The sequence below is a fragment of the Pelecanus crispus genome, chromosome 7 (genome assembly GCF_030463565.1).
Source record: "Pelecanus crispus isolate bPelCri1 chromosome 7, bPelCri1.pri, whole genome shotgun sequence".
NCBI classification, from domain to species: domain Eukaryota; kingdom Metazoa; phylum Chordata; class Aves; order Pelecaniformes; family Pelecanidae; genus Pelecanus; species Pelecanus crispus.
In genome coordinates this window covers 25,638,792-25,660,627 of record NC_134649.1, presented here as the reverse complement: position 1 = coordinate 25,660,627, position 21,836 = coordinate 25,638,792, and the positions used below count along the sequence as shown (strand labels likewise).

At 53.9% G+C, this 21,836-nt stretch overlaps 2 non-coding genes across 2 annotated transcripts; both read right to left on the bottom strand.

Annotated features, from left to right (window-relative positions):
* Positions 1-390: 390 nt before the first annotated feature.
* Positions 391-473, bottom strand: TRNAS-AGA (transfer RNA serine (anticodon AGA)). The gene has a single exon. It is a non-coding gene; the product is annotated as a tRNA-Ser (tRNA).
* Positions 474-11,661: 11,188 nt separating this feature from the next.
* On the bottom strand, positions 11,662-11,733 carry TRNAQ-CUG (transfer RNA glutamine (anticodon CUG)). The gene has a single exon. It is a non-coding gene; the product is annotated as a tRNA-Gln (tRNA).
* Positions 11,734-21,836: the final 10,103 nt, after the last annotated feature.

Genomic DNA, 21,836 nt, shown 5'->3' with positions numbered 1-21,836 from the left:
TCTCAGGTGTAGGGAAGACAGCTGATGGGGCTGTGCTGCTTGGGATGTGTGGCGAGGTCAGTCTCTTTAAGTTCTGCTCAACGAGCAACAACAGTAGACTTCTTTTCATGGCTCCTACTCAGCACTGGTCCATTCTCTTCTGCCAACTTGCCTACCCTGTCAAAGGGAGTAGGATTTCCCATGCATCCAGGAGCTTTGGGGGGGTGGGGGGGGGGGGGGGTGTGCGTGCGGCCGGGGAGGGGAGGGGGCAGGGAGCTGGGGGGGACACGAGGACAAGTGCTGCAAGGCAATTGGGTTCTACTGTCTCCCTGGGCACCAGGTACAGTATGGAGCCGAATCCCACAGCTGCAGCCTGGTTAATTGCAGGGAGCCCAAAAGGGGACTGCTCCTCGTAGTTGACAGGATTCGAACCTGCGCAGGGAAAACCCCAATGGATTTCTAGTCCATCGCCTTCACCACTCGGCCACAACTACCTGCTCCAGCCCTCTCTGCCCTGCTGATCACGTGCCCTGTGCAATGACACCTCACTCCCTGGGAGTTTCAGGGCCAGCATTCACTCCTGCAGTTGAGACCTCCACTGAGTATGACAGGCACCTGGTGCCAGGCTTCCAGAGGCCTTGAGAGGCATAACCGCAGGGGCTACAGCTGCAGCTCCCAGCGCCTTGTCCTCAGCCGGGCATCTGGGATATCCTGCCACGGGGAGGATGGTTTTGCTCCCCAGCTGGTCTCGACTGCTTCCGGGGAAGAAGGGAAGGCAGCTGTGTGGAGACAACCAGGGATGGTGGCAGTTGTGGGGCGGTATATTAGACCGCGCTTTGCTTCTCAAATTTATCTGAGGGGGACTCCAAGGCTGCTGTGACCACTAGGGTGGGGACGCTCCTGCAGCAAAGATGGTGACGTCCCGGCAGCACCTCCAGCCTCTTGGGGACGTAGGGTGGTGTCAACCCTTGAGCAAAGACCACGACTGCCCCGCAGGTTGTTGGTGTGTAGAGGGAACGGTTTGCGAGAGTGGGAGAGATCTACGGAAAGGGCAAGGTGGAGCCTGTCTGAGGAGAAGCGTGGAGGGGCAAAGGGAGAATGAATGGGAGGTGTGGATGACTTGGGGGGAGACAGGAGAGAGCTTGTTTTGGTGGAATAGGTAAGACCAGAGCTTTTTTCCAGCACTGGCAAGCATTGTCCAGTTCCTGAGCATGGACCAAAATGTTAAGTGATCCACAAAAGCCATCATTTCCATCACGAGATGAAAGTAGCTCCGATTCCCTTTTGGCTCTGGAGCAGGAATATTTGGAAAGTAGTTTTGAGGAGTAAGTGTGGAGGTGGTGCATCTGGCAGTGCCTGTCTGCATGCAGAGCAAGGGTGGGAGGTGGTTGCAGTCGAGAGGGTGAGCATGAGGAGCGGCTCGAGGAAGTGTGTGTGCGGGGGGCTGGAGGGAGGAGGCCAGCCACTCTGTGAAGGGGAGGAGCAGGAGGCAGCACTGCCCACAGGTGCGATGCGGGTGGGTATAGTGGTGAGCATAGCTGCCTTCCAAGCAGCTGATCTGGCTTCAGCTCCTGGCCAACGCTGACAAATGCCTCTTCAGCCTGTCTCCAGGGTGGGTGTCTTATATGTTCTGCATGTAGGCTCTTCTGCTCAAAAAATGCCCAGCTTTCTGCTGGGGTTTCAAGCCACTCCCCTCGCCTCCCTACGGCTTAAAGACAAAGTGAGACCATTGCTTTCTTCCTGTTGGGAGGGCTCCAGGCTTGACTCCTCATTGCAGTGCTGGTACAGGAGCCAAAAGACAGGCTTCTTTGGCCTGGCACAGAGCTAGCTGGTCCTGCTGCTGCTGCGGCTGGTTGCACGTGGCAAGGAAAGCATGCTCCTGTGGCAGGGTACAAATGAAGATCAATAATGCCTAGGTGGCCGTCGAGGGACGGACTGTGCTGCATGAGGCCAGCTATGCAATTTTGGAGTGTGGTGGGAGTGCTCAGCAGTTCAGACGGCAGCAGGGGAGAGGCAGACAAAGCCCTGACCCTGCCAGACCAGCGGAGCCCCCAGAAGAGATGGGAACCCCGCCGACGCTGAGGGAGCTCCCAACAGCAGCTGACAGGGAGGATCCCACGGCTGTGCTCTGAGGGAAAGAGGTGAGGATGGGGCCCGGCAGGGTCACCTGTGGCCACCTCGATGGCCACTGTCGAGTCAGCGCAGCGGGCGACACGGGGCTCGCTGCAGCTGCTTGCAAGCGGGGTTGGGCCAGAGGGGCCACAAGGGTGTGGGAGAGGAGACAAGGTCTGAAGCAAGACATCTCTCGGTGAGGGAGGCAAAGCTGAAACACAGAGCAGGCAGGGAGCACAAACCTCAGTATCAGTCTCTCTTTCTTTTCCTCAGCTCTCCCAGTGGACACTCTTTCTTTTAAGAACAGGCACTGTGCCCACAGCTCCCACAGCCCTCCTTGTGCCCTCTGAGCTGCACAGCGCATCCCACTTTTGGGATAGGTCCCAGCACAGTGGATTTAAAGCACCTGTGGAAAGACTTCTCGTACCCCATCTCCAGAAGGAGCATTGCTGCATTGAAGAAGGCGCTGGATGCACCTGGCCATTTGGTTAGAGACCATCTGCCACGCAGGTCGTTGGTGTGTAGAGGGAACGGTTTGCGAGAGTGGGAGAGATCTATGGAAAGGGCAAGGTGGAGCCTGCCCGAGGAGAAGCGTGGAGGGGCAAAGGGAGAATGAATGGGAGGTGTGGATGACTTGGGGGGAGGCAGGAGAGAGCTTGTTTTGGTGGAAGAGCTATGTTCTGAGTAGTTGATCTGGCTTCGATTCGTGGCCAATGCTGATAAAGGTCTCTCCAGCCTGGCTCCAGGGTGCCTTGTACCTTCTGCAGGTAGCCTCTCCTCCTCAGATACCACCCAGCTTTCTCCTGGGATTTCAGGCAGCTCCCCTCACCTCCCCGCTGCCTTGAGACCGGCCTGAGGCCAGTGCTTTCTGTCTGCTGTCAGGGCTGCAGGCTGGCCTTCTGACTGCGGTGCTGGGACAGGAGTCCGGAGAGAGGCATTTTTAGTCCTGGAACTGCTGGTGCTGCTAGCTGCCACTCTCAGCAAAAGCATGCTCCTGTGGCAGGGTACAAATGAAGACCAGTAATGCCGAGGTGGCTGTCAAGGGACGGACTATGCCGCATGAGGGCAGCTATGAATTTTGGAGCGTGGTGGGAGGAGGCCTGTTCTTTATGTAAAGGCTCAAAGGCCTGTTGGTCTGGTCTGAAGTCATCCTGGAGACACTGACCTACCCTGTCCAGGCTCCAGCATTGCAGGGACAACCTGAAGTTTACTGGAATTGGGTGTAGCAACGTTCCTGGTAACTAAGAAGTAAGCCACCCTTATTTCTCTTGCAGCTTATGGCCTGTAGGGGCAAGGGAAACACAAGGAGTCTCTCTCAGCTAGACCCTCTACTGGAAGGGGGTGAAGTTTCTCGTGCCCCTGATTCCAGGGTTGCTTTGCTCTGCTGACAGTCAAAAACCGTTCTGGGCACTGGGGTTCTATGTGGGGTTTGTGTTAGCACAGTATTTACAGACTCCCACTCTGTCAATAGCAGTGCTCCAAGTTGGTGGAGTTAGGAAGAGGGGGATGGTGACCGCGCATGCTCTGTTCCCTACTGAAATGCCCACCCTGACACCATCTTGCCGTCACACTGCCTACGTCCAGAGCTGAACACCACTGCTTTCCTCCTTCCCGCTCCATACCCGTCCCCTGGAGTTTATTCCCATCACACCAATGAAAGTGAGAAGTGCCATGACTGTTTTTAACATGAAGTTTCTGAAGAAAATTTGAGAGGACTAGGAAGTTAATTCAAAAGCTCTGCATTAACATACACATCTAAATACTTGGCTGAACAACCTGCCTTGGAAACTGGCTCCCACCTTTGACCACGCTCACAGTCAAACGGGGTTAGCGTGTGTGGCATTTCTTGTGTTTCCACCTCTGTCCATTGCTTCTTGACCTCTCACTGGGCACCACTGACAAGAGGACGTATCTCTCTCCTTTAATCCACGTGTCCACTCTCCAGCACTGTCAGCCTTGCCTTCCCCAGGCTAACCAACCCCAGCTGTCCCAGCCTGTCCTTGTACGCCAGGTGAGCCTAGTCCTTAATCACCCCAGTGTCCCTTTCACAGGGCTGACAGATCCCCCCTAGCTGTGCGGAACTGGGAATCAACCAGACAATGACACCCATGGAGTCCCTGCAAGGGCGCTTGGCAGGCAGACATCGAAGTCTCCTGCAGAGGAAGGACACCTTGCAGAAGGCTTTGCGCTTGCTGCCGGGAACAGATTGGACCAAGAGGGAAAGCAGAAGCAACAGCATTCATTCAGGGGAAGACGTCCACCTGCCCCAAAGTTCATGCACCTTGAACAGCAATGACTGCTGAGAGGTCTTGGTGGTGCAGCCTTGAGGAGAGTAATGCATCATCTGGGAGGCTAAACAGCGACACTGGATATTCCTTTGTTCTTGGCTGCATGCTGGCATGTGGGAGGCCTTGGTTTACTGCTGAGCAGCTTGCGTGCTTTTTTCCTCCAAAGCACCTGTGAGAAGCGAGGTGCATGACCAAAAGGAAAGGAGGCATAAACCTGACTTCCAAATGCCAGCACTCTGGCTGAGATTCAGGTTCAGAAAGGCAACTTGTCCCTGCCTGTTTGTGAAGGCACCCTGCACAACTCAGCTGAGCTCACGTGTCCATTTTTTTCCTGCCACCTCAGGAGGTGTGGTCATCTCAGCCTGGTTCATAAGCTTCCTTCTGTCCTCTGCCAGGGGGTACTCAGGGCAGGCAGTGGAAAGTCAGTGCTTTCACACCATACATGCAAGATGCGCTGGGGACACCGGCAGAAGACATGAGATCAACTCTTGAATGCTTTCAGTGGCGAGACTGGAGGCTGACCCTGAGAGATATCACAGGGCCATGATCACAAGTCTACAGACTCACACTCCATTTCCCCAAGGCTTTTTGGTCTTTCTCTTGCCTACTTGCTTGTTTTAGGTGTGTGGAGCTCCACCCTCAACTGGCAGTAACCTCAGGACACAGGCCAGTTGCTCTTCCTTGCAGAGCACGTGGCCAGCTGAGGGGGGAGGAGGAGAACAAACCACCACAAGTCTCCAGCTATGCTGCACAAAGTCTTTAATGAGAAGGAGGAAATGCGGTGGCGCAGAACAGAGACCAAGAAACTCATCTGCAGGGTTCAGGGAGGCACAGAGCATGGCCCATTTCCCAACAACGAGCTCCACACAAAGCGCTTGCCTTTTCCCATTCTGCTCTACCTGGTGGCAATCCCAGCCCACCAAGAGCAGTCCCTAACTCCGGCACCCTGCCCGCATCAGCAGGAGGTTCAGCAAAGCAGCAGAGAACGAGCCCTTTCTCGAGCAGTGCAGAGCAGAGCAGAGCAGAGCCAGAGGAGGCATGGCGAGGCCTGCTGTACAGCGAGGAGCAGTGTGCACAGGTGCCTCCCGCCAGGTGGGAAGAGGACACCCAGCCCGTCTGGAGCAGTAGGCACGCTCCTGCTGCAAAGTCCCCGTCTTCCTTTGTGCTCCAAAGGGGATGATCCGCCGGCTTCAGCAGTTGAGGCTGCAGCGCGGGGGAGGCAGACACAGCCCTGCCCCCCCCAGACCAAGGGAGCCCCCAGAAGAGATGGGAACCCCGCCGACGCTGAGGGAGCTCCCAACAGCAGCTGACAGGGAGGATCCCACGGCTGTGCTCTGAGGGAAAGAGGTGAGGATGGGGCCCGGCAGGGTCACCACCACCGGGGAGGCCTCGATGGCCACTGTCGAGTCAGCGCAGCGGGCGACACAGGGCTCGCTGCAGCTGCTTGCAAGTGGGGTTGGGCCAGAGGGGCCACAGGGGCGTGGAAGACAGGGTCTGAAGCAAGACATCTCTCGGTGAGGGAGGCAAAGCTGAAACACAGAGCAGGCAGGGAGCACAAACCTCAGTATCAGTCTCTCTTTCTTTTCCTCAGCTCTCCCAGTGGACACTCTTTCTTTTAAGAACAGGCACTGTGCCCACAGCTCCCACAGCCCTCCTTGTGCCCTCTGAGCTGCACAGCGCAGGAAGGCTGACCCACTTTTGGGACAGGACCCAGCACAGTGGATTTAAAGCACCTGTGGAAAGACTTCTCGTACCCCATCTCCAGAAGGAGCATTGCTGCATTGAAGAAGGCGCTGGATGCACTTGGCCATTTGGTTAGAGACCATCTGCCTAAAGCCAGAAATTCTGGTGGCAGAGCTTCCTGCACCTAAGCCCCATTGATCCCCTTCTGCTTGAAAGAACCTCCCTCTTCCCAGCTCTCCCCAGCCACCATGTTCAAATGGGAAAGAGGTGACAGCCCTTGAACATTTCCATTGCAGGGCCAAGCTGAGGCAGCCCAAGTATCAACCTGAGTAGCCACCGTGACAGCAGTTCAGCCCGCAGGGAGAGATGGAGCGGACTCAGGCTTACCTCGTTCCTCGAGGAAAGGGAAGCAAGAGAGGGCGATACAGAGCCTGGAGCCGCGCAGGCTTTTATACTGTGTCCCAGAGCCCTGGGGGGGGCCACAAGCATTCCTTGCTCATGAAGCATCTAAACACCTAGTAGCTGCCGCTTGCAAGGCCTCGCTGGCAATTAAGCCTTTGCCTCTTTCATCTGAAATGTTGTACTCCCTTTTCAATACTATCGAACGTTGAAATGATTCATCTATGTCCCAGTTTCAAAAGGCCAAGTAACTCCGAGGTCTCAGGCTAGCTGTGCAGAGATTTTAAGTAGGTTTTCCACTGTATGGATTGCCTTTGTCACTTTGCCCTCTTCATGGTGAGCTTGTCCATGAATCATGGTGACATTCAACCATGAAGGGCACCTCAAGTCAGCTCTCAAGAGCTTTCAGCACAGGTCCTCAGGCTAACCCGGAGAGACATTTCTCCCCACGGGTAGTCATAGACACACACAAGACTGTGGGTAAGTTCAGGCAGAAGGTCAAGACTGCACAATCCCATATGGGAGAAGAGACGCAACTCTCCAGGGATGTGGCCAAGCTCAGTGGCAAGGAGAGACCATGGTGGGCTGGAGGGAAGCCCCCTGCAGGCAGGAGTGATGGCCACAAGGACCTTGCTTATTCTCATCAGGCTCTACCACAGTCTGGTTTTGTGACCAAAGAGATGCCCGCATCCTTACCTGAAAGAGACCCACACCCAAACTGGCCTGTTTTGCTCAGCAAGTTCATCTCAGACGCCAGAGGCGTGGATGCCCTGCTTTTCACGAGAGGTGCAGGGAAGGGAGCCAGAAGTTCACGGCCTTTTTTCCTGGCTCAGGGATGGGGTGGCCCATTCCATGCATTTCAAGCTACAAAGGGACGTTGGATCAGTCTCCCAGAGAACCTGGGAGTCATCATGATGCGGAAGAGTTGGGAAAAACCCTGAACTCCAGGCAAGCATGAGTCATCGTGCTGTGGACTTCAGTGGACACGGTGCCCCGGCCTCAGGCGTGCCACGGATAACAGAGCTCATAGCCCCGATGTGCCGCTTTCCTCAAGGGCATTTCCACAGGTCTTTCCTCAGCTACCATTCCCGAAACAGCTGGTACTTCTGTGCAATCTCGTGCCGCTGCTGCCTTCCAAGGCCTTGCCTTTCAGTGGCTCCTCAGGGGCCCATGAGACCCAGTGCGCCCCAGAATAATGTGGGATGGCTGGTACTGCTGGAGGTTCTCTGGGCCAACCTCCTGCTCCGAGCAGACCAAGCTTCCCAGTTGCCTCAGAAGGCTCCTGTCGACTTCTGAACACTGCCACTGTCGGAGAGGTCCCTGTCTCTTGAGCAGCTCGTCCAGGTCCACACCGTGCCCCCGTCACTTCTTTTCCCACCACAATTTCCCTTGCTGCAACTTGTGATTGTTGCCTCTTGCCCTTTTGCAGTGCACCTCTCAGGAGAGTCTGGCTCCATCTGCCTGTGTCCTAGCACAGCTTGGCCACTGCAAATCCCGCAGGCAGCCTTCACTCCTAATCCTGCTGTTTACCTCCCGTCCACCTCCAGAGCTTAACCCATAACCCTGGAATCTTCTCACCAGTGCTGGCACTCTCACTGTCCTCTCCTGGGAGGCTCAGCTGTGAGAGCTCCTGGCTGGTTGGGTGGGGACCAGGCCTCAAGCCCCTGCTCAGGTGAAAGCATGCCTGTTTGGTGGATACATGCTTAGAGTGGGTCATCTTGAAAGCTCCTTTCCAACACAAGCTCACTGATGAAAGGTGAGGGGAAAGGACTGTTGCCCTTCCCTTGGCACTGCAGACGCCACACCTGGATTGGTGTGCCCCATTTTGGTTTGATGCAAGCTGAAGTTTCCTGGCCAGCAGCTCACACACACAGACACAGACACACACACAAACGCACAGCCCCGCAAAAAGAGGAGAGCACAGTCACACAGAAATGGGCTAGGAAAGAGTGTAATGAAAAAAAGCATCACCTTCTTGTTCCTCATTTGTCTGGAAAGGGTTTCCAGGATGGGTTGCTCCTTCCCCTTCCCAGGGATCAAGGTGAGGCTGGCCAGCCTGCAGTTCCCCAGGTCCTGCTTCATGCCCTTCTGGAAGAGACGAGTGACGTTGACTTCCTCCAGGCCTCAGGAACCTCTGCCAGTTGCCGTCACCTTTCAAAGACAATCCAGAGTTTCCTCTTCCAGAAGCCCTCCTTGTCCGAGTGCTTCACGAGCTGGCAGCAGGAAGACGGCATGGGTATCTGCAGGTGAGCTCCCTGCTACCTGAGTACCTGACTGGCCAGATGGCTTGGATGTTGACTGTGAGGTCGCGTCTGGCTCCACAGGCCATCTGCAGGAACACGGCTTGCGCTCGGCGCTTGTGTTCCTGATGAGCAGCAGCACGCACATTTTGGGCTATGTGCTTGTGAGTTCCCTTCTACCCCATTGCCTGCTGGGCCAGCAGCAGGCGTGTGGCTTGCGTTTTGATTTTAAGGTCACTTCTGTCTCTGTAGCTGCTGGGACGGAGTAGGCTCCTGGCAGCACTAGGTGCTTGTGAGGTCACTTGTGCCTGAACACCTGGTAGGAAAGAAGGAGGCACGTGGCTTGTTTGATGATTGCAAGGTCACTGGTACCAGGGTGGCAGATGGGCCAGTGAGAGGAAAATTCCAGGCAAGTGAAGAACTGCAGTCTCCCAACAGCTGCAGGAGGTTGTGGCAGGATGGAGCCAGACCCTCCGGAGAGGTGCACCGCGAAAGGGCAAGACCAACACTAACAAGTTGCAACAAGAGAAATGCCGGCCGCCTTTGTGGGAGAAGTGACAGGGAGCACGGTGCAGCCCTGGAAAAGCTGCCCAAGAAACAGTGACCTCTCCGACAGTGGATGGGGCAAGGCCCAGAGCTTCCTGAGGCGTCTGGGACGTTTAGTCTGCCTGGAGCAGGAAGTCATCCCTGAGGACCTCCACAGGTCCCTTCTCAAGAGGTGACCCTTCATTATTCTGGGGTGCACTGAGTCTCATGGCCCTTGATCGGCCACTGGAAGGCAGCAGCAGCACGAAATTCCATAGAAGCACACCAGTTGTCTCGGGAATGGTGCTACAATGCGCCCTTGAAAAACGCAGCACTCTGGGAGGAATGAGGCTATGAGCTCGGTTATCCCTGGCACGCCTGAGGCTGGGGCACCGTGTCCACTGAAGTCCACAGCACGATGACTCATGCTTGCCTGGAGGTCCGGGTTTTTCCCAACTCTTCCACAACACAATGACTCCTAGGTGCTCTGGGAGGCCGATCCAATGGCAAAGGCTTAATCACGATGCCTTGGCAAGAGGCAATTACTAGGTGTTTAGATGCTTCATGAGCAAGGAATGCTTGTGGCCTCCCCGGGGCTCAGGGATACAGCATAAAAGCCTGTGAAGCTCCACACTCTGCATCCTCGTCCTCTTGCCTCCGTTTTCTTCAGGAACGAGGTAAGCCTGAGTCCGCTCCATCTCTCCCTGCGGGCTGAACTGCTGTCACGGTGGCTACTCAGGTTGATACTTGGGCTGCCTCAGCTTGGCCCTGCAATGGAAATGTTCAAGGGCTGTCACCTCTTTCCCATTTGAACATGGCGGCTGGGGAGAGCTGGGAAGAAGGGGACTCTCTGAAGCAGAAAGAGGTCAATGGGGCTCAGCTGCAAGGAGGTCTGCCACCAGAATTGCTGCCTTAGGCAGATGGTCTCTAACCAAATGGCCAAGTGCATCCAGCGCCTTCTTCAATGCAGCAATGCTCCTTCTGGAGATGGGGGTATGATCGGTCTTTCCACAGGTGCTTTAAATCCACTGTGCTGGGTCCTATCCCAAAAGTGGGTCAGCCTTCCTGCGCTGTGCAGCTCAGAGGGCACAAGGAGGGCTGTGGGAGCTGTGGGCACAGTGCCTGTTCTTAAAAGAAAGAGTGTCCACTGGGAGAGCTGAGGAAAAGAAAGAGAGACTGATACTGAGGTTTGTGCTCCCTGCCTGCTCTGTGTTTCAGCTTTGCCTCCCTCACCGAGAGATGTCTTGCTTCAGACCCTGTCTTCCACGCCCCTGTGGCCCCTCTGGCCCAACCCCACTTGCAAGCAGCTGCAGCGAGCCCTGTGTCGCCCGCTGCGCTGACTCGACAGTGGCCATCGAGGCCTCCCCGGTGGTGGTGACCCTGCCGGGCCCCATCCTCACCTCTTTCCCTCAGAGCACAGCCGTGGGATCCTCCCTGTCAGCTGCTGTTGGGAGCTCCCTCAGCGTCGGCGGGGTTCCCATCTCTTCTGGGGGCTCCCTTGGTCTGGGGGGGGCAGGGCTGTGTCTGCCTCCCCCGCGCTGCAGCCTCAACTGCTGAAGCCGGCGGATCATCCCCTTTGGAGCACAAAGGAAGACGGGGACTTTGCAGCAGGAGCGTGCCTACTGCTCCAGACGGGCTGGGTGTCCTCTTCCCACCTGGCGGGAGGCACCTGTGCACACTGCTCCTCGCTGTACAGCAGGCCTCGCCATGCCTCCTCTGGCTCTGCTCTGCTCTGCTCTGCACTGCTCGAGAAAGGGCTCGTTCTCTGCTGCTTTGCTGAACCTCCTGCTGATGCGGGCAGGGTGCCGGAGTTAGGGACTGCTCTTGGTGGGCTGGGATTGCCACCAGGTAGAGCAGAATGGGAAAAGGCAAGCGCTTTGTGTGGAGCTCGTTGTTGGGAAATGGGCCATGCTCTGTGCCTCCCTGAACCCTGCAGATGAGTTTCTTGGTCTCTGTTCTGCGCCACCGCATTTCCTCCTTCTCATTAAAGACTTTGTGCAGCATAGCTGGAGACTTGTGGTGGTTTGTTCTCCTCCTCCCCCCTCAGCTGGCCACGTGCTCTGCAAGGAAGAGGGAGAATGAGCCCTCTCCCATGGCATGAATTGTACCCACAAGCATGGAGCACTGCCGGCTGTGGGTCGAGCTCCCTAGGTGACAGCAGAGGATCAAAAATGAACGAGCGGGCAAAAGAGAGACAGAAAATCCTCAGAGAAATGGAGAGAGCAATGGTCAGGGGTGGAAATAAAGGCAATGGCGCACACACGGTAATCCTGTTTTTCTGTGAGTGCCGTTCAAAGATGGGAAACGGTTGCCAGTCCCAGGGCTGGGAGCACAGGAAAGGAAGGAAGATCGGCGTGCATTAAACAGTTGACCCAAGAGCAAGGCTGTTACCGTGTAAACATGCTGAGGAAAGCCCGGAGGGAGCCAAAAGCTGGAGGTCCCACTGAGGTTTGAACTCAGATCACTGGATTCAGAGTCCAGGGTGCTCACCATTACACCATGGGACCTGCTGGACAGATGCTGCCTTTCCCCTGTGGCCACCCTTACCGAGCCATATGCTCCCGGCTGAGCCTGGCACTCTCTCCGTCTCCTTGGCCGTCACCATGTGCAGCCTTCCTCCGGGTCCAGCGGGCACTCTCTACTCAAAGGGACTTTCAAGGGAGTGGCAGAGCTCTTTGCACAAGCAGGGCATGCCCTCTCTTACAAGACCCAGGCTGATAACTTGTGAGAATCTTGCTTTCGCATACTTAGACCTGGTTATGAAGTTTCCAGCAGAACGTCTTCAGCACTGCACCTCACAGAGTACATTCACGACCCAGCCATCGGTGGTTCGATGCTTGCACTTGTGGTCTCTGCTGCTGCCTCCCTTCACCCCTGTGTTGGACAGCCTGTCAATCTGCCTGGGTAAGTTATTGCCTCTCCTGTTTCTCACCTTGTAGCTCATACTAAGCAGCCTTTACCCAGACACACTTACCCAGACGTTCAACAGAGGGAAGAGCTGGCAGAAGGACCCAAAGCAGCTTGTTATGGGTTGCACGAGCTGGACTGCCTTCCTCTGCTGGGACAGTCCTGGCTGACCTCCAACCCGTGTCCTTTCTTCCAGGACACGCTGGCCCCTTCTGCCCCAAAGCGGGGCTCACCGCCTCAGTGAGAACGCCGTTTTCTCTCCCGAGGCTGCTCCAAACTCAGAGAGCTACATTTCACTGGTGGCCTGAGGGAGCTTTCCCTCATGCCCTGGGACCACCACACTGCCTGCCCAAGAAGGGTCCACGCACACGGCGGGGAAAAGCTGCACTGCTGCTATCCTCCTTGTGCCAAGGTTTGAGTCTGTGTGTTGAGAGCAGGGCCCTTCCTCCCAGCAGCCTGACGGGAGGAAACATACGTGGGGACACCCTACGGGATCGCAGACTTAGCCCGGGACACTGAGGACACAGCCACCTGGAACCTTTGGATTGCCTGAAGCACGGGGCTGGCATCCGGTACTTCTGAACCCACCGGACAGACCATGGTGCCATGCGCAAGCCTAAGATGCCAAATGGTAGGTTACATTCAGAGAGGGCATGAGAAACAACACCCAGTCGCTGGAGAAGGGTTAGATCTCTACAGAGTCACAACTCTGAGAGCGTGTCCCGGAGAAGCAGCATTGCTGAGGGCTTTCCTCATCCATCCCTGGGATCTGCAGGACCCAGCAGGGTGGGAGGAGCGTCTGGGAGCGGCAAGAGCTGAAGGTCTTGCAGCGAGGTGGAGGGACCCCCGTGCTGGGGCTTGAGCAGAGGAAAAGGGGCAGCCCTTTCCCATGCAGATGCTGTGGCGCTGCAGGAGGACGGATGTCCCTTCTGGGGCTGAGACAGCGTCTCTCCAAGCAATGGAGGGTGCTCCTGGGGCTCTGCTGGTCTCACCCAGCACTTGAGGAGAAAGGATTCTGGGCCAGTGCAGGCAGCTTCCTTGCTCAGGGCATTTTGTCCTTGGTTTCCTTCCTGGCAGCACTGCCCTGGCTGGGTCTGCTTTTGCCCCCGACCTCTTTGCTTCCCCAAGGTCATGGTAACTGCTCGTACCACAGGAGCCTCCGATGCTGCTCCTCCCTGCGGGACACTGCGGGGAGGATGCTTTGCGCCCGCCTTACAGGCTTCACTGGGAGCCAGAGATGTCCCAGAGCTCCCCAGCACCTGGGAGCTGCAGCTCAGGCCAGGCTGGCCCACACAGGAGGCCAGGCCACTCCTGGGTCCTGCGCTCCCGAGGTCTTTCTGGCTGAGGGTAGGCCTTGGCAAGCCAGAGAGCCACCTTCACACAGCGGAGGACTGCACTCGGGTGCCCCCTCACATTCTCTTCTCCAGGCTGAACAAACCCAGCTCCCGCAGCATCTCCCTCAATCACCACGTGCTCCGGCATGCTCTGATACCACCTTGTGCGTGTCCCCTCTTCCTCTTCCTGTGTCCACGGGAAAACCTCTTCTGTGGCTCACACTTCCTGACCGTGGAGCTTCTGAAAAATGCCACCAGCGCTCATGCAACCTGTGCTGGGATGGCGTCAGCAGTGTTGGAGCAATGCGATGTGCCTGCTGGCCTCTTACTGGTGGGCCTTTACTCCCACCCGCCCCTCTTCCCACTGGTGCTGTCCATGTTTGCTGGTGAGGAACTGGCAGTTCAGGGAAACTTTCTGGCTTGAAATCCTGCTGGTCAACGCCACATCCTGGATCGGCACCTGTAGAACGTGCCACTGGGCCCGAAAGAGGGAAGGATGCATCTCAGGGGCTCTCCAGCTTGAGGAGCAGAGGGCAGGGGATCTCCCTGGTGACCAACGAGAGGGGAAAGTTGCCCCAGTCTCCAAGAAAGGGGAAGAACCAAGGAAAGGCGACGATAAACCGGAGCAAGTTCAGCAGAGGATCCCTAGGATCCCTGGTCAGGGGCCAGGGGCTTTGGCCTCATGAGGAGAGCCTGGGGACGCAAGGCTTGCTTAGGTGGGAGAAGAAAATGCTTTGCGGGCATAAACATCAGGATACACTTTTTTACTGTGAGCGTGACCAAGCACTGGAACGGACTGCCCAGAAAGGTTGTGGAGTCTCCCTCTGTGGAGATATTCAAAAGCTGTCTGAACACAGTCCTTGGCAACTGGCTCTAGGTGGCCCTGTTTTAGCAGGGGGTTTGGACCAGATGGCCTCCAGAGGTCCCTTCCAACCTCAACCATTCTGTGATTCTATGGTTCTGTGATCCTGTGATTCTCTGATTACACACAGTTGCTTTGCTCCAGTTACTCTGGAGCCTTTCTCTATGCTCCCCTGGCTGCATTTACATGTGACACCTGCTAGAGCAAAAGGAGGTACTAAGGCCAAGCTGCTGTACATTCTGTACCTCCAGGTCTGAGGACTCAAGCAGAGGAGACTGAGTCAAGTAGGGCTCAGGGCAATATCTGAGAAGGAGAAAGCCAAGGGGAAGATCCCAGTGTCAAAGTCAGGATGGAACCTTGCAGCTGGAGAGTGAGTGGGAAGGAGTGGATGAACATCAAGAAGTCATTTTATTCACAGTGCAGATGCACTTAGTGTTGTTTGCCAGGTTAAATGCAGCAATACTAAGTGTTGTGGAGCTCCAGTCAGCCTACAAGGAAAACATTTGCTGAACAAACAGGAAGGCTGTCTATCCAACCCCTGCCTCCAAAGGCCAGTTGGCTGGGGGTGGGCAAGAAGCGGGGAGGGGTGTAGCCGGGACAGCTGACCCAAACTGACCAGAGGGATATTCTATAGCATATGGTGTCATGCTCAGCAATAAAAGCTAAGAGAAAGGAGGAGGGGGGTGAGGCATTCATTATTAAGGTGCTTGTCTTGTGAAGCAAATGCTGTGCACACTGAGGCCCTGCTTCCCAGGAAGTGGCTGGACATCTCCTGCTGATGGGAAGTAGGGAATAAATCTCTTTTTTTTTAGAATAGAATAGAATAGAATAGAATAGAATAGAATAGAATAGAATAGAATAGAATAGAATAGAATAGAATAGAATAGAATAGAATAGAATAGAATAGAAAGAATAGGTTTGGTTTAGTTTAGTTAAGTTGGAAGGGACCTACAATGATCCATGAGTTTTTCATCTTATTTTCTCTCCCTTTCCTGCTGAGGAGAAGGGATGAGAGAGTGGCTTGGTGGGCACCTGGCAGCCAGCCAAGGTCTACCCACCACAGAGATACATACCCAGGCTGTCCTACATGTGACAGGGCAGACAATGTCATCCAGTAGAGGAAGCTGGAGCTACCTGGAGAGCCTGGGGCATCTCCATGAACAGCATATGCCTTCAGCCCTGACATATTCCCAGCAGTCACCTCCTCCACCCACAGATATCAACTGCTTTTCATTTCTGGGCTGAAACATAACTGGAAGGATTTGCTGAAGCCCTCATGAACCATGCTGTTTCTCACTGCCATCTCTTGACACTCTCTCCCAGCCCTGTACACGTGCCCAGCAGTGCCTCTCAGGTGGAACCCAATCACCTGTCAGAACAAGCCTTGGGATTCCTGAATTTTTGTGATGCCTACTATGACCTTCCTGGCTCTCTGCAGAGCTCTTGGGGAGCATTATTGTCTATAGCAGGGTCTTTATGATCGTCTTTTATGATTTTTTTTTTGTCTTTCTTTGATTCTTCTGTGCAGGAACAGGAGTCACAGAAAAGCACCACATACTGGAGTGAGTCCAGTTCAGGGCCACAGAGATATTTTAAGGACTGGAGCACCATTCATATGAGGAGAGGCTGAGAGAGACGGGTATGTTCAGCCTGGAGAAGAAAAGGCTCAAAGGGGCATCTTAATGTGTATAGATACCTGCTGGCAGGGAGGGAAGAGGGAGACAGACTCTTGTCAGTGGTGTCCAGTGACAGGACATGAGGTGATGGTCACACATTGGAACACGAGATTTCATTTGAACACAAGAAAATATTTGTCCATGTTTCAGCTGGGATAGAGTTAATCTTCTTCCTAGTAGCTGGTATGGTGGTGTGTTTTAGATTTATTGTGAGAATAATGTTGATAACACACTGATGTTTTAGTTCTTGCTAAGTCGTGTTTATACTAGTCGAGGACTTTTTAGCTTCCTGTGGTCTGCCAGGTTCACAGGAAGCTGGGAGGGGGCACGGCCAGGACAGCTGACCCAAACTGATCAAAGGAATAGTCCATACCGTATGACGTCATGCTCAGTATATAAACTGGGGGGAGTTGGCCGGGGGACAGTGACCGCTGCTTGGGCACTGGCTGGGCATCAGTCACCAGGTGGTGAGCGATTGCATTGTGCATCACTTGTTTTGTATATTCTTTTATCATCATTATCATTACTTTCTCTTCCTCTGCTGTCCTATTAAACTGCCTTTATCTCAAGCCACAGGTTCTACTTCTTTTTTTCACCCTGATTCCCTCCCATCCTACTGCTGGGGGGGGGGAGGGTGAGCAAGCTGTGTGGTGCTTAGTTGCCGACTGAAGTTAAACCACAACAACAGTCCTTTGCTGTGAGGCAGGCCAAGCACTGGAACACATGGCCCAGAGAGACTGTGGAGTCTCCATCCATGAAATATTCATCAGCAGGCTGGACACAGTTATGGCCAACTGGCTCTAGCTGACCCCACTTAAGCAGGGGGGCTGGACTAGGTGATTTCTAGAGGTCTCTTCCCAACTCAGTGGCTCTGTGATTCTGTGCTGAGCTGATAGAGAAAAGCTAGATGACAAGCTTCAATGAAATGTTCTGGTTTTGGATGGCCAGATTTGCACTAATCTGATCATATCCCTGTTGTCTGTGTAATGTGTCTTTCTATATGAGTGTGTATATATGTGTGTGTGTGTGCAGGTGTAGGTAAAGGCATAGGTATACATATATATGGTTACTCGACAAAATACATTTCCTACTGACACTTGGAGAAATTTTGTTCTGAGGAACTACTTACTATATTTATATTGACGTTTCATACCTTGTCTTCTGCCTCACTGTCTTTTCTTCTTCCTCTGCCTATTCTGTCTTTACAGAGCTCTTCAGGACAGATTCATTAACTCCCTGAGTAACTCGGAATGGAAAAGACCTCTGGACATTATCAGGAGCTCAACGCTAGAAGGAACCAGAGGAGACTTCTCAGGAGCACACCTCCAACTTGGCATCACTCACAAACATGCTATGAAAGGGCTCCGTTCCTTTGTCCAGGCCATTAATAAAGATATCAAACTGTGTCATGCCACGTGTTGGATCACTCAGGGATGCCACTAGTAACCAGCTACCAGGTGTACTTTGTACCACTGATCACAGCATTTTGGCCTAATGGACCAGCCAAGTTTCCACCCGCCTATGGCTGATTCATTTAGTGAATAGCTCACCAATTTAGCTGTAAGAAAACTGTAGGTGAGGTGTCCCACCTATGCCCTAGGTAAAGTGAAGAAAATACCCTGCTTTCCCCTTTTGCCCACAGCCAAGCCTGTCAGGGATGATCTCCATTTCCCTTCAGTGGCTCTTCCAAATCTCATCTTTCCTGTGAAAGGAAATTACTTCCATGAGGATTTGCTCTATCACCTTCCCAGGGACTGAGGTGACACTAACCAGCCAGTCATTCCCCAGATTCCCTTTCTGACCTGCTTGAAATCAGATGTGCTGTCAGCCTTTTCCCAATCATCAGAAATCCCCAACTGCCATGACATTGCCGTCTCTTGATGATCAAGAGCAGCCTTGCAATGATACCAGTCAGCTCCCCCAGCACCCTTGGTTGCATTCCATTTGGTCCCATGGTGTGTGTCCAGATGGCATCACTGATCCCTAGTGGCATCTTCTTCTACCATGGGTGAAGCTTCACTACCATAGACACCACGAGAAGATTTCGGGACCAGGGAGGCCTCTGGGCAGATCTTACCCAGAAAACACAAGGTCAATGAATTCCTTCACCTTTTCCTTGCCCCACTGGGCACAAGAACCAAGTTCCCCTTAGCTGCTTTCCTTGCGCTGATAGTGCACTTACAGAAGCCTTACTGGTTACCCTCCCCATCCCTGGCTAGTTCCAGCTACAGCCGAGCATTAGTTTTCCTGAGCCACCCCTGCACTCACAGGCCATGTCCCTATCTGCTTCCCAGAGCCTGTTCCCCCTCCACTTTCTCTGCACTTCCTTCCCGTGTTTGAATTCCAAAGTCAGCGGGTCCCTGTTCATCCTCAATGACCTCCTGCCAGGCCCTGCTAGACTCACGGCACACTGGGCTGGTGTGTTTCTGGGCTTTGAGGATGTTGTCCCTGAAGATCCAAGAATAACCCACAGCCCCTTTGCCCTCCAGGACAGTCCAAGCAGATCCTTAACTACATAAAAACATCCCCCTGCAGTCCTGTGCGGCGATTCTGCCAGTTGTCCTACTTCTCTACCATCTCATAGACTATTGCAGCAGTGGCTGCCCTCAACACTCACAGCTGCATCCAGATCCCCCTTGTCTATCAGTAAGAGAGCAGGCCTAGTCAGCTCATCAACTGCCTGTGTCAAAATGTCTTCAACACCCTCCAGAAATCTCCTGGGTTGCTTGTGGCCAAACCATGTGCCTGATCACTGTGGTCTGTCTTGCCTTCTTATTAAAGTCTGTTCCAGGCTATTTGCTCTGAGTGTGTTCACTATTGTGTATGTGTTTGGGGGTGAATATATGTACACACTGTGCTGGCCGACTCTAAGTAGGGCTGGCTGGAGGAGGATACCAGGATGTGGACAGACCCAGGGTTGGAGCTGCCCAGTGGGTAATAGCCCCAAGTCTGGGCAGGGCACCTGGGCAGACCCAAAGCTCAGGCATGCACAGGAAGGACTGCAGGTGTGTGTGCCTGTGGCTGTGTGCTACAGGAGATGCAGGACCACTTGTGACCTTCACACCCGATCAGCCTGAGGGGAGAACAGCATGGGGACAGTTGTGTTGGTCATGTTTGCATACGTGCTGCTGGTGGTGTAGTGGCTGTAAAGGTACTGCTCCATAGTGGCACTGATCTATGTATGGTCAGCTGTGTCTATCCTATGTGTGCATGGCTGTGTGAGTGTATAAGATCGTGTGTTCATGTGTTTGTGTATGCACATGTGTGCATTTGCCTGTTTCCACTGGAGTGTTTGGAATATTAGGCAATTTCTCCTGACTGCTGGTGCAACAAGAAGCTAGGTTGGATCTTAGGATTTAGGGATGCTTCTTGAGAGCCCCATCAGCATGGGGATGGTGTACAGGGTGTCAGGATGTCCTCAACATGTTTCCTTTTCCATGGGGGCTCACAGAGGCTTCCAGCCACGCAGAGGACTCATCTTCCTGTGGTCGCAACTTGAATCCAGTCCTGCAACTGGTCTACAGCCGAGGAGCCTTGTCTCAGGGTAACTGTTGGGGTAAGGGCTGGCAGACGTGTGTTGAGGGAGACTGTCTCAAGGATGTTTGCTGGGAAAAGAGACTGAGGGACAGATGAAAACTCACATGGCCTCATGGGTCATGCTTCCTTCAGCACAAGTCCTGACACAGGGTTCTATCCTTGCTTTTTATCTAGGAAGGATTATGGCATTAAGAGATGGGGAGTGGGGGTCACCAGTCCTTCTTCAGCCACTTCCCAGATCTGGTGGAGCACCAGGAAAGCAGGAACTTGTGGCTCTGCACCATGAGAATGCTTTGGGGTACCCACAGGCTGGGTATTGTCTTGGGTTACCTGAACATTGGCATTTTCCTCTCTGAGGAAACTTCCAGCTTAGGTCACCTCCCTTCTGATATCTCTCCATTCCTCCTCTGATCTGTCTGGCCATTCCTGGACCCCTCCCAATGCTCCCTGCTGGATGGTGAGCTGGCAATGTTATTTAGCAGACCAAGCAGGCTGTGGTACCCACACTGGCCGTGCTGGTTGGAGTGGGAAGTCGAGCCAGCTAGGTTGGGACCACTGCTGCTAAATCCCCTCCCCAGAGGTCTGTGGAGGTGGCAGGTGCTTGGAGAGTCTATTGAGCATTTCCAAAGGCACTAGAGGTGTCCAGGTGTGTCTCTAGATCCAGTTGGTGGTAATTTATTCAGAGTGACATTAATCACTCCTCAGGCTTCCTTCCTTGTGCCTGCTGGGCCCCCACTGAATCCCTTGGGGATTGCAGACCTTATTTGTCTGAGGATACCTTGATTTGGCAACGTACCTTTGGGTCACTCTACCTTGGGCAATCTACCCCGACCCGGTGGGGCTCCATTCACTGCTCACCCCAGGCATATGCTGTTCATGGAGATGCCCCAGGCTCTCCAGGTAGCTCCAGCTTCCTCTACTGGATGACATTGTCTGCCCTGTCACATGTAGGACAGCCTGGGTATGTATCTCTGTGGTGGGTAGACCTTGGCTGGCTGCCAGGTGCCCACCAAGCCACTCTCTCATCCCTTCTCCTCAGCAGGAAAGGGAGAGAAAATAAGATGAAAAACTCATGGATCAACATAAAGGCAGTTTAATGAAAGAAAGCAAAGGCTGCACATGGAAGCAAAACTTGGACTAGATGATCATTGTAGGTCCCTTCCAACTTAACTAAACTAAACCAAACCTATTCTATTCTATTCTATTCTATTCTATTCTATTCTATTCTAAAAAAAAGAGATTTATTCCCTACTTCCCATCAGCAGGAGATGTCCAGATGCCCACAGCACTTCTATGCTTGTTCTGCTGTTTTGAGTAAACCTTAAAATGTTTAAGTCGCTAATATAAATAATAGTCTCATTTTAAAATGGGTTGAAATCTGAAACAGATGAGTCAGTATTAAGGTAAAAATTTTTGCTCCCATTCCCCATGGGATTAGAATAATTGGGCTTGTTTTCTTGCATGAAAGGGGTCACTTCAGTAGTCGCAAAGATGCAGTGCTATGCTCTATGTACTGTGGGGAGAAGGAAATGAGAAGGAGCGGGGACCTACCTGAGTCTCCAGGGGGCTGTAGGATGGGGCTGTCCAGTTCTGGAAAACAAGAATGGGAGAGGAAGGCTTCACTAAGCAGGAAAAGCTCCTCAGCTGGTGAGGTGGCTTTGTTATCCCACATAGGCACCAGAATTTTGTAAAAAACTCAAAACTGTATTGCTATCAGAGGAAAGAGATACGTCAAGCTACTAGGGCTGAAGACTTAGTCAGGTCGCCGTCCAGGTCGCCGGCTGCGGGGAGTGCCTGAGCCTGTCACTTGCACCGGAGGGCAGCGGCGATGGCAAATGTCTTCGGTGTGACCAGGTAGATGATCTGCTCGGCCTGGTGGCAGAGCTGAAGGAGGAGGTGGAAAGGCTGAGGAGTATCAGGGAGCGCGAGAGGGAGACAGACTGGTGGAGCCGCACCCTGCCGTCCCTGGGCCCAGGGCAGCAGGCGGAGGCCCCACAAGGAGCGGAGGGTCCCCTACCCTCTTGCCAGCAAGCAGAAGGAGGGGATCCAAGAGATGGGGGGGAATGGAAACAGCTCCCTGCCTGGGGAAGCAGGCAAATCCCCTCCCAGCCTCCCGCACCTTCCCAGCTGCCCTTGCATAACAGATATGGGGCTCTGGAAGTCGAGGGCCAGGCAAGTGGGGAGGGAGGTGAAGGTGAAGGTCCAGCCAGGGGGTTGCTGAGGGCCAGTCAGTCAACCCCATGGATTACCACTGCCCCTGTTAAGAAAAAAAGGAGGGCAATTGTGGTAGGCGA